A 12,953-nucleotide genomic window follows, 5' to 3' on the forward strand; every position below is an offset into this window, starting at 1 on the left:
ATATAGGTAGATTTCATTATAAATAATTGAATGTCATAAGATGCAGCTTTCACATAATAAAAGATTTATGATTCTACCATATCTAGCTCATTCGTTATAAGCCTTTCAATATTTCCTAATTTATTTGTCACACCCTGTATAATGAACGCCCTTTATATAAGAGCAAAAGATTTGTGAATTACGGAATTAATTTACTCAAATTTTTTGTGTTTAAAATCATTATTTATCCAGATAGATACGTAAATAGTTTGTTGAGGCTGAAGCTTTCAATAAATCCTACATCACTATGTTACTAGAATTAGTTCTGCTATCCCTCAATGACTTTGTTTGTACATATAGGTACATAAATTATGTAGTTACATGCTTACATAGGTAAATAGGAGGTCAGATAATTAATTAACCTATAGGCCATGCAGTCATCACTCACTCATTCCCTCACTCAAGGCAGTATCAACGGTTACATACTTCAATATGGGAGAATAAAGAAAGAACGAATAGAATTGCTATATAATATATAATATAAAAAGAGCAAAAAATATTAAATAGAAATTTGTTAATAGGAAGCAACAGAGAAGCGCATATTAAAAGGAAATATTTTATTATTATGCTTCCATAAGTATAATAAAAAGGGTAAAAAAATCGGGGGTTTTGAGTTGCAAAAGAATCGTTCTTTTTAACGGATTTAATATCAAAATATATGTTATAAAAAAAAGCACCCCATTGTACAGAGAGTAGTACAAAAGCCATAAAAAACCGGGGAAGTTTTGAGGGTAAACAATTATTTTGTAACATTGTTTTATAGAGGAATAAAAAAAAGGGGTATTCAACAGATGTGTGCTTATAAATGTATAAATATAAATGTGTAACAAGAACAATAATAGACTAAATAACAAATGGAACTGTAATGAACTGAATTCTTTTCTTTATATCAGAACCAATTGTTTTGTTGTTGTTTTTTGGGGGGGTATTTTTTTGCTTTGCAACGCTTTATTTATTTTTAGTTAACTATAAAATAGTATACGTAATTTTTTTTGTGGGAAAGTTACAACGGACATTTTTTTTTAAATCAATGGCTAACTAGGTATTAGAGAAAGAGAGAGAGAAAGAAATCCCCGTATTTTCATTAGATATATTCTTTGAATGACTTGCTAATATAAAAACTGTTCCATCCACAGAAAATTGCACTGGAGGAAATTGCTATTGGTAAAATTTAGCTTCCTTTACTAACAAAATCAGAATATATCGGTCAAAAACTTGTTTTGGGCAATGGTAGGGCTACCAAGGAGTTTAAGAACAAACAAAACATTCAGAACCCTCTTAATACTTGTAAAATGAATCCTTTGCCCATGAGTTGATTGATATATACGGTAAAGGCACAAAACAGGTTAAAAAATCACCACCACTGCTTCTCAAAGTATATCAGCCCCTTCCAAATGCTCCAAAGTAAACCCCAGTCCGTGGGTTGATTAAGAATGTGGAAGGACCATCAAGCAAGTTCAACGCCCCCTCCACGTCTTCACAAAGTTTTAGCCTCTCTCCAAATACTCGAAAATAAACCCCTCATTAACTACAGGCCTAACAAGTTATGTTACAGCAGAGGTAAAACAGGGACGTCTGATCAACTTATTATTAGCCATATCCAAACTAACACATGTAGAGTATACATGGGATGTTGATGTTACGCAACGGCCAAATAGAGTACATCCATTGTACGCCCGATGCAATAACCAGCTGCATGTTTTTTCTGCTACAGAACCGCAGCCATGATCTATGTATAATGTCAGATATCTGTCATTACATCTATTTATGACTGAGTTATTCATTCATATATTTTTGTTCAGATCTTTTAAAAAAATAATCTTGCATCGTTTGACCCGTTTCTGCATAAAATTATTTGACAACATTTGCCTGAGGACCCGCGGAAATGACCTCAAACCATGCTCATTAAGCTGTCTTGCAATATTTGTCTTCAAAACTTCCATATTGATTCTCATTCTTCTCTTGGACATTGTTGGATCCTCTTTGATGGATCTTGGATAAATGTACGAGGTTGATCTGCACCTGCGGAATGGCTGACAACCTCTACATGCACTCCTCGCCTTACATATGTTCTTTTGATCAGCTGAACGTTACTGATATTTACTTTTAAAATGTACCCCCTCTTTGAATTAGACTATTGCACTACGATCAAATCACTATCCGTTGCCTTTGATGTGTTTGTATTGGCATTCTTACTCCAATTGGAACATGCAAGTATTATTTGAAAGCTGAGAACCTAAGGCATTTTGTACTGCCTACGGCTTTTAGAATTTTTTATAAATAAACGTTTAATTTCTACTTAAAAAAAATCAGAAATAAATATATATCACTCTATAAGTACATAAATATATATTAAATACCCAATTACTGTTACGAATCGAAATCTATCATAATACCCTAAACTAAAAATATAATATTTAGTGTTCCTGGATAAATAAATTAATATGGAAGGAAGATACGCTCGAGTCTTTAACAATGATCAGGGATTTCTATTAACACAACAGATCGGTTTAGACTAAATATAGAAATTTCTAACAGGATTTACTTTTAGTTGACGATGTCAATATATTTATGATAGGTAAAGGTAACTTATTATAAATCAAAGTTCAAATTTTTGCCATTAAACATTTTCACTCTATCTTTGAATGTAAAAAAAACCTTGATTTTATTTCTCAAACACAGATTACTCGAATTCAAAACATCATTTAGGCATAATAATGCCTCACTGTTAAATCACGTCTATTTCATCTACGTTGCCAACAATTATAAATTCACTGGGATGTGTTCATCCGTACTAGGACTACAATGAATATATTAATTAATTTAAAGATACATCTGATATCTATATAAAAATAGATAAATTGTCATAAGTAATGGGACTATTTTTTGGCTAAAACAAGGGCATCCTTTGAATATATTTATAGGTTATTGTGGGATAAAGAAATAAAATATAAAAAACAGGGTTGTGACATGACTATTGTAATTATGTTATGAACTTGAAATGAAACCAAAAGAAAACTGAGGAATTAAACTGAACTTCTACAAATATTCAAGTACCCCTGCTTTTAAACCATTCAAACTGTGACGCCTTTAAAAACACATAATGAGCCCTAAGAAAGAAAAACAATTGCAAAACTATTAAGAGGAGGAAAGGGGATTCATTATGTGTATATACATATATAAAAATAATAATGGATGAGTGCCTAGCAAATCACATGAAACCCGGATATTTCCCTCATTTTTCTGTGAGATTTTTTTACAAAAATTCTCACGGACAAAAAAAAATAAAAAATGAGGAAGGAAGGAAAAATAAAAAAAATCTTTTTGGAAGAAAAGAATAATAATAAATTTTTCACCTGCAGACTAAATCCACTCAATGAGCATAATAGTGTATCAAATTACGACCGAAGGTAGGTCATTAATTATATATAGAAAGAAGAGGGTCGAAAGTTTATAACCGAGTATGTATATGTGAGATACGCCATGGTTCAATTGACCCACCGATAAATAGTTTGCCTTTATGTATGTATATAGATACTATTTGAAATGGAAAATAGGGAATTAATTAATCGTCCACTAAATAGTAAGAATTTGAAAAACAGTGTTCATTTCGTTCGTCAGCCATGATTAGACCAAGATACAAATAGAGATAGAATCTCAGTAGCATTTTTTGAACTGCAGCAAGGAGATCTGATGAAAAGAACTCGATAAACTAGAATGGCACTTATTAGAGCGCAAACCTACGCCTATGGTCATTTTGTCTCTATTTGATTTTTTGAAATATAAAGCATCTTTATTAAACCACCAGAGGGACAGCAATTTGAGCCCTGTACCTCAATATGTTCCAAAGTTATGATTGATTATGCATTTTTAATTAATGTTTTATGTGGTCTTGACCTTCACCTCTCAAAATTTAAGGGTATCTTACTATCACTTTACATAATCTTCGTAGATTGTTTGATGAAAATCGATCTTTAACTTTTGCCGTTATCCCGGTGACTAACAAGGCCTTCTCTTCTAATTGTAAGATTTGTACATAATACGGTACAAAACTGGACATGCTATTAAACATTTTTTCTATAAAAGCAGTGTTTCTGAACTACCTTGTCTCTAAGTATCTTGGACGACGCATTGTAATAGCCAAGAATTTTTTTTTGCATGGCGATGATTACGAGACGAAACGAACCCCAAACAATTTTTTTAATGTTCCTTTAATTGGTGAGATAGAGTTGTACTGATTAAGTATAAGTAAACTTTACAATTACTCTATGTGACAAATATATTATCTTTGAAGCCAATATACATTAACCCACCTTTATTGTGAACATGTTTTTTAACACAGTTAACTGGTGTTAATAACCCACCAAAAAATATAAATTTCATTAATTCCATCAGATTGCTAAAAATACATGAATGTTATTAAATATGAATATAATTTATTAAAAAGTTAAGAATAGTAAGGTCTCAACAAGACATAATTTGTTATAAAATATTAGAATTAGATTTTTGATAATATTTTTTTTTTATATATTCAATCCTTTTAACGAATTTTGACTTCAAAATAAAAGCCTATCAATTTTTATGAGGTTGTGCGTTCTACATAACATTATATTACATTCGTAGCCATTCGAAATAACTATAAGAAAACCCATTATCACAACAAACATTATCTCTAATTTTTCTTGTTAATGACTATATACACGTTTCAGTAATATACTATGGAGTTATTAAGTATGTTTATTTAAAAAGAATTCAGGATAGGCTTATAAAATCCCAGTTTACTAACGAAGGCTTAAGTATATTTCCTTCTTTAGGAACGACCGAGTATCGAATTTATGTACGTTGAGTTAAAGAAAATGATTTCGCCTGAGGGCGTTCTCTACTGAGCTACTACGTTTTTGATGGTTCCAAGAGACTGAAAAAATCTTTTCCTTTGTTGACCAAATAAAAATTAGACTTAATGTAAAGAACAACCGGGACTATATGTGACGAATAAGATTAAATCAACAATATTTGGAACCTTCAATTTATACCTATTTATGTTTATAAGGAGTATCAGATTTTTACAGAACGAAAAAGGGAAATGAAATTTTTTTAGAGGAGTCAAAAGCGGGTTTTATTGCCAGAATGCTTGATTGTTCAGTAAATATATTTAAAGTTTAATGTGTGTGTCTTAAATTCAGATAAGGAAATAAGTAATGGTGTAAATGGGAGAGCAATACCTTGTTCACAAGTTATACTAATTCAATCAGTATAGATTGTCATTTCAGTTGGTGTTTTTCCTCCTCTATTTATCCATTATTTAAAGGCAAAAGAATATATAATGAAATTAACTCTGAGACACACCTTAAGTTTTGAACAGTTTGGTACTTCACGTAAAAGTTCCGATATGATTAGTGTAGTTTTTTATTTCAGAATTTTTTATTAATAATAAAAATAGCCGATGATGATTCTACAAGTCTAATTATTTAGAATGTTTGTTTTTCAAAAAATACATATTTGAAAATTGGGAAAAGGTTTTTAGATTTGATTCAAATAGGAATTTTTGAAAAAGTGATCCAGGCGTTACTTTACTCACATCAAAATGTACATTTTATTTTATGGAAATGCTTAATTCGTTTTCTGAGCTTTGATAAGTTGAATTTGAATAAGTTACTACGCTTCAGATGCTACATATTCCCATTGATTTTTGAATAATAATAATTCTATAGTTGAAAGAATTGCCTAACTTCTAGCAATTAATTTTGAGCTTTTTTTTGTTTCTTTTCAGATGAAAGGTTTCGAGATATAACAAAGGTGAGAACGTGGGTTACTTTCCCAGTTTATTAATTGACTTTCCTATTATATTATCTCGTATGAAGTAGTGGACATTTTGAGCAAGGGATTATAATCTAATCAAATGTGGGTTTTTTTACCTTGAGGGATTCAGGCAGTGTATTCAAGGTAACGGAAATTTATGTACCCATGTGATGTATATTTATATATATATATATTTTTTTACTTGATTCTCTTATTCGCTCTCTATTATTTGATCCATAACATAAACAGTAATTGAATATCCAACAAATAACAATTGAAATCCCGAGTAAAATAATAGTTTGAGATACTACATTTAAGTACTCTTTTCAAAAAAGTAAAATAAAATATATATATTTATAAAGGGGGTAAAAAATGCAGCTGTTTCTTGTAAAAAAATATCTCTCAGTATATATATATATATATATATGTACATAAAAGTTCTATAATATAAATATAGACTCACTATGTACCCCTGTTGTTGAAGAGGCAATCGGACCGTTAAACCTTTCTTTTCTTGTTTTTATCTGGCTATGAACAAAAATAAAAATTCTTTATTTATATGATGGTATAAATTACGTCATAGGAAACACGGAACAACTTTTTAAAAATAAGAAGTCTTGCCAAAGGGGTTAAAAAAGAAAATGTAATAGATCTAGAAAATTTAATATTAGAAATTTAATTTAATTTTTCTATTTCTTTGCAAAAAAAAAATCTCCGAATATCTTTATTTTTAAATAATTATATCAACAAATTTTTATTATAACACTCAAAAAATGTAAGATTTGAAAATTAATTTTTAAATACAACATTGCCACTATGCCTGTTGTTGAAGGGTTGTTAAACCTTTTTTTTTCTTGGGTTAGTTTATACTTGTCAACTCATCATAGATATTTATGTTGAATGTTGATGTAAAATCAACACAAAAACAATTTTGAACAAAAATAAAAAATTCTTTATTTATATGATGGTATAAATTACGTCATAGGAAACACGGAACAACTTTTTTAAAAGGCCATAAGAAGTCTTGCCAAAGACATCAAAAAAGGCGGTTAAAAAAGAAAATGTAATATTTACCTATCTAATTTTTCTTATCATGAGTCAAAATTAACAATAATAAATGTAGATTTTAACCGAAAGGGCGTTCCAAAGCCTCACGTTAGTACCTTAGTGTTATTTAATGGGTATTTAGAATAGACAGGCCCTGTTTAACTCTGAGTAGAATTGAAGATCGACATCGAAGTAACTCCTGCCTATGTCCTTGGTATGTAGGGAGTGGGATTCGTGTGTAATCCTTTCTTGCATTGCTGTTGCATGTAGTCAAACTAATGAAACGTCATGAGAACTAATCTGCTCTTTTTTCCAACAGGATTCAGATTGCTTTCTATGGTCATTTTTGTGTACTATGCCTTAAACAACAACAAAAATGTGGTTTGTAGTATCCGTGCCTTCCAATATAGTCCAATTTTGTTGCATGGTGTATGCGAAGCGAAAAAGGTAATTTGACAAACTATAAATTAATATGTTTTCCCATATTGGGAAAAAACACCCCATAGCCCCACCAACATTTCCTATAGAATCATAATTCATTCCTTAGACACTATCAAAGCCCCTTATCTTGGACCTTTTTGTTAGGTGCAATCAAGAAATATACTAATAATGATATGTGTGTGTAATAACAAGGAACTACTCTAAATGCTATGCGTACATTAGCCATGGTTGCAACAGAAATAGTAGTAGCGAGAGCAGCCACTCCCAATCTGATCCAGTGGTTGTACATATAATAATGTATCTATACCTAGAGTAAAGCCATGAATTAAAAAACAAAACAAAAAAATAGTAGCGATTATTCATAATTCAATGTATGTATGTATGTATGTATAATCCACACAAGAAATGAGCATGAACAAAAACTCATTCCAAAAAGTATAAGAAAGAAAGAAAGAAAAAAGGGATGAAAACCATGGGAGGTCCATTGGTTTTTTTTCTTCTTTTTTTTTTAGATGTACCCATGTAGTTAAAAAGAAAAGAAAAGAAAAACACACTCAAAATTAATTCCAATTTGCAAAATAACAAATTTTAATAATAAGAAGTAAAAAAAAAAACCATGTTGAATAAGTGGAACGTGAGTTTACCCCGTTTATTTACTTATTTATGTTTTGAGCCAACATACAATTTCTCGAGAAAAAAAAAATCCTTTTTATGTAATAGTATAGAACAAGAGCATTTACCAAATTATCATAATGATTCTTTAAGTATGTTACTCTTATACGTAGAGGGCGCTCTTCAAATTATCCACGGGTTTTTTTACGCCCATTTGAATGGAAAAAGGTTCTTATTTATATAAAACTTGATTATTTTAGGCCCCAAGATGACCCACATCAGGAGTGTTGACGTCACTTGATAACGTTATATAATAAATAAGCATTTTAAATGACCTTGTGGTTGATAAGTGCAATGGATTGATTAAATGACCCTTCATCATAAAATTAATAATTAGTAAGCATATTAATTGTTATGTTGATGCAACAATTAGATGTTGGGGTTTTTTTGCTGCTGTTGTTGTTTTGTTGTTGTTTTTTTCAACAAAAAAAAATTATTTTATAGTATTTGAAAGATTTGTAATCTTTCAAACTTTGAATTAAATATGAAGAAAACTGTAAATTAATTAATTAATTACACATTACTACTGATCGAAGCTATCTCAACATTATTATTAAAACGGTCCATAGATATATAATACTTTCGTTGGGAGGGGGGGTGAAGGAGAAAGCGGGCAATCCAATATGTCTGGAGAAAACTGGAGAAAAACTGGTAAGTAACCTATTTGATTAAAACTTTGTAGTTATTTCGTAATAATCCTTCCAAAAAAAAAAAATGTTTCTTAACTTTTTTTTCACGATTGAACCAAACAAATTATTAATTATTAAATTAGAAATGAAGTAATTGATTATTATAAAGCTATTTAATCCTCTTCTATAGATAATATTCCCAAGGTGGTTTGTAGATCCAAGGGCGGTAGTTGAAGGCCAAAATATCTTTTATTAGAGAAAAAAACTTCAAAATAAGAAGTACTTATATAAGAAATATATAAAACCTAGTATAATTTGATCTCCTAATTCCAAATATGACCCTTATTTTTTCTTTATTATCCTCAAGACCTTCAGAACAAGGCCTTCAAGTTTTTGATATTTTTTTGCTAAAATCAAACGTTTTTTTAAGCAATTGCTTTTGAAATGATTTGAATATATATCGTAGCCTAATTATAAAAGATTTCGCTACCATTTTTAAAACGAATTTGTGATGTTTAGAACTCCAGTTATCTTTGTTTAAAGTTGCCAAAATTTTATTCAAATGAACAATACATTCTAAAAAGTAAAAAAAATATATAACATTTGATTGCTGAAAGTCTCCACTTTTATTTTTTTTAAACGACCCCGTTAAAAAGGCTCTGTACTCTTTTTAAAATATTGCAATATTTCAAGGATAAAGGGTATTCAGGGAATAGGTCAGAACGGGAAATAACTTAAATATGTCCAAGTAAATTCCTCTTGAGAGAGGAATCCCGGTTCTAATTATAATTACTTTTTATGAAACTTTTTAAAAATGAGAATAAGGTCATGTAGTCCTGCCAGTCAGGTCGTTACTTTTATTGTATCACGCAACCCTTCCTCCGACAAGAAAAAGAATAAAGACATAAAATCCCTTCGTAGTTGGCCAAATCCTTTTCCCGATACTGGAACTATTATTTATTCATTATTAGGAAAGGCTACCAGTTTCAAGGAAGAGCATTCAACCAGTCAAGGATCAGAAATCAAATACGGAGAAAAGAAGCATCGACACAGCATATTTTTGTATCAGCAAAATAACACAACAACATTTCCCAACAAATAATTATGATTCTTTTAAAAATTTGCTGACCTTCTTTTGGCAGGAGGAGTACAGAGTCTGTTGTACGTTGTTGCTCTATTCCCCTTTTCAATTTCTCAGGAGGGTGCCACAATCATAAATTCATAGTTTTAAACGTAGGTAAAGTACAAAAAAAAAATAATAACTTTGCACTTTTTTTTTTATTATTTTCATCATCAAAATTTGCCAATTTAAAATAAGGTTGTTTTTTTTCGTTCTTCGTATAAGAAGGCACTCAAAATCCTCTCATTTTATTTCTATATTTGGGCAATATAACAATAATAAAAAAGTATGATAATAAATGGTTGAATGAGGTGTGCACGCATTTATTTTTTTCTTTGCAACACTCTGTACATTATTTGTGTTGCTTTTTGTCAGTTATTCAGTTGAATGGAGAATAATGGTAGTAAGCGTTGTTTTAGAGATTTGTATGTATATAAAACAAAAGATTCGTTGAATAACATAATACTACAACTTTCTACATATGTGTGTGTGTCTGCTCTAAACTAGAAGATGTATGTCCACTTAAGAGTAAATTAATTGTATACAATTGGGACTTGGACGATTTCATTATACTCTAAATTCTCAATAGAAATGATTCCGTCTACATATGAATGTTGTTCTTACTTTGGCCGCTCATTTTTAAAACATTTCATTAAACGACAATAATATATATATATATATAGGGTGCTTTTGTCTGATTCCATCTATTGTATATATTTATAAAAATAAGGACAGAGGGGGTAACTTAATTGCAAAGTTTCGAATAAAATACTGTAAATACTCGAAACGGTCTATAGGAGAAAGGGTAGATTTATATATATATAATAATAAAAATAGATATTATTTATTTAAGAATGACTTTACAAAAAAAAAAGGAAGAAAAAAACTCACCCCCCTCATGATCCACGATTATTTGAAGCCATCTCAAATCCTAAAAAATGTACTAATCAGCAAGTCATTCAAAAGAATAGAACAGAGGAAAGTGAAAAAAATATTACAAATATTTTTTCTACAAGTTTAATATTCTACAATTGACAAACGACAAATAGTTAACATCTTTTGCAGAGGTATGTAATAGTGAAATAGTCCTCAAGTGATATTCAAGGAGCATTGCAGGGGATTTTCGTTTTGTACTAAAAATCAAATATTTGTAAATTTTGTTGAAAAAAATATATATTTCAAATTTAATTTTGAAATTTTTTCCAAAACATTTAATTTTTTGGAAACAGCTGAGGATTTTAGAAATTTTTTTCCAAAAAATTGATATTTGAAATTTAGTTTTCTTTTCTTTTTTTTTTTTTAAATTAATTTTTTCTGTACAGCTGAGGATTTTGAAACTTTTTTCCAAAATACTTAATTTTTTTTAGAATAACAATGGAAAAAATTCTAAGCATTTGATATTTGAAATTTTGTTTTTCAAATTTTTTTCCAAAAAATTTATATTCAAATTTATTTTTAGAAAAATTTAATTTTTCAATATTTTTTTGAAGAAATCCAAAAATCAAGCCTCCCTCAAAATATAATACCGTATAATAGATGTTATTATTTTGTATGACTGAATTCTTTAGGTTTGAGTAAAGAGACTTGAAGGAAATTGGGCCGTGAAAAATATACATTCACGAACCCTCGATTTAAAAAATTTTAAAATCATAATATTTATTGATACAAACCTTACAATTTTATATCTATCAGTACTCATTAGTGTAGATTACCAGGAATATTGAGAAACTTCTTTTATGGATTCCCCATCATTAAATGGCAACTTCCCGGAGAATTTATGGACTCTTGTATTTATCTTTAGTACTCTAGATATGTTGAATTTATAATAACTAATAAGTTTATTCAAGTTGATTATAATCTAATGCACATAGGTGTAAGATGTAAACTTGAGCAGTCAATCTTGCTTTTCATTATTTTTCATCCCATTGATGCTCAGTTCAAAACATAATGTTGAACTGAGTGGATGTTCCCAATACTCATTCCTCCAAAGTTGATGATCATTTTACACAAATAGAAGACCAAAGCAGGGCAAATTCAATTATATTGGCAACCTTTTTAATGGCTAAAAGCTCAAATACAACTGAACTTTGATATTACTAAGCACAAATGTCAATTTTAAGGATCTAAACATTAAATATTAAACTTATTTTTACCAAAATTTCACAGTTAATTCACAATATTCTTTTTAATTGCGATTGAATATTAGGATCCAGATCTCAGATGATAGCGGGTAATTTAATCATTTTCAAAACGTTAACCCATCTTTTCGGGTCTCAATCTATGGACCAATTTTCTCCCCACTCCTGATTCCTGATTGAGTAGTACAAATATGACGTCTTTGTAGATCGATGTTTGAAACAAAACTGACGTCATCAACAATTCATATATTTCAAAAGAAATCGATCAAGGCGTTTTCTTTTTTCATTGTAAGACCAATCACGACAGTTTTATTTTTAAATTAACTAGATTAAAATGAACTGTTTGGAGGTATGAAACCTTTAATAGGCAAATAATTTAGATCTCTTCTTATTGAAAGGTTTGATTGGCTAGTAAGTTTATTTTTGTAGCAAGTTAATGAACATAATTCGTTCTAGCAATTCATATTTTATTAATTTTATGTTATTGTATTTATTTTTACAAGTATGATATGAATAAATATGTATAAATCATAAGAGTGTCAGAGCAGTCTATCATTTTTAGACTGAGCCCCCAATGTTTCAATTTTAAAATACAACTGACTCCATCAACAATTCAGCTAAAGTATCCATCTACATCAAATTTTAAATGAGACCTAATTTTTCTTTAAGACCTGTCCAGACCGAAAATCTTTAAAGGATGGAATTAGTTTTGGTCCACTACAAATCATTAGAGTCTCGGAGCAGTCTATCATTTTATGATGAAACCCAATGTTTCCAATTTTAAAATGCAACTGACGTCATCAAAAAATCACCCATGGAATCCGTTTAGATCGAATTTTGAATGAAACCGATCCAGACCAAATTTTTCTTCCAGACTATTTCTGGTCAAACTTCTTTAAAGGGCCGAATTCAGACGAGTCTAGGATTTTTTGACTAAAACCCCAATGTTTCCAATAATAAAACACAATTGATGTCATCAACAGAGATGGTCGAGACCGAATTTTAAATGAGATATTTTTGTAAGGCAGATACAAACCAAACTTTTCCTTGAGAACGCTCCATACCGAA

Source organism: Lepeophtheirus salmonis, chromosome 9, assembly GCF_016086655.4.
Source record: "Lepeophtheirus salmonis chromosome 9, UVic_Lsal_1.4, whole genome shotgun sequence".
In the NCBI taxonomy this organism is placed as follows: domain Eukaryota; kingdom Metazoa; phylum Arthropoda; class Copepoda; order Siphonostomatoida; family Caligidae; genus Lepeophtheirus; species Lepeophtheirus salmonis.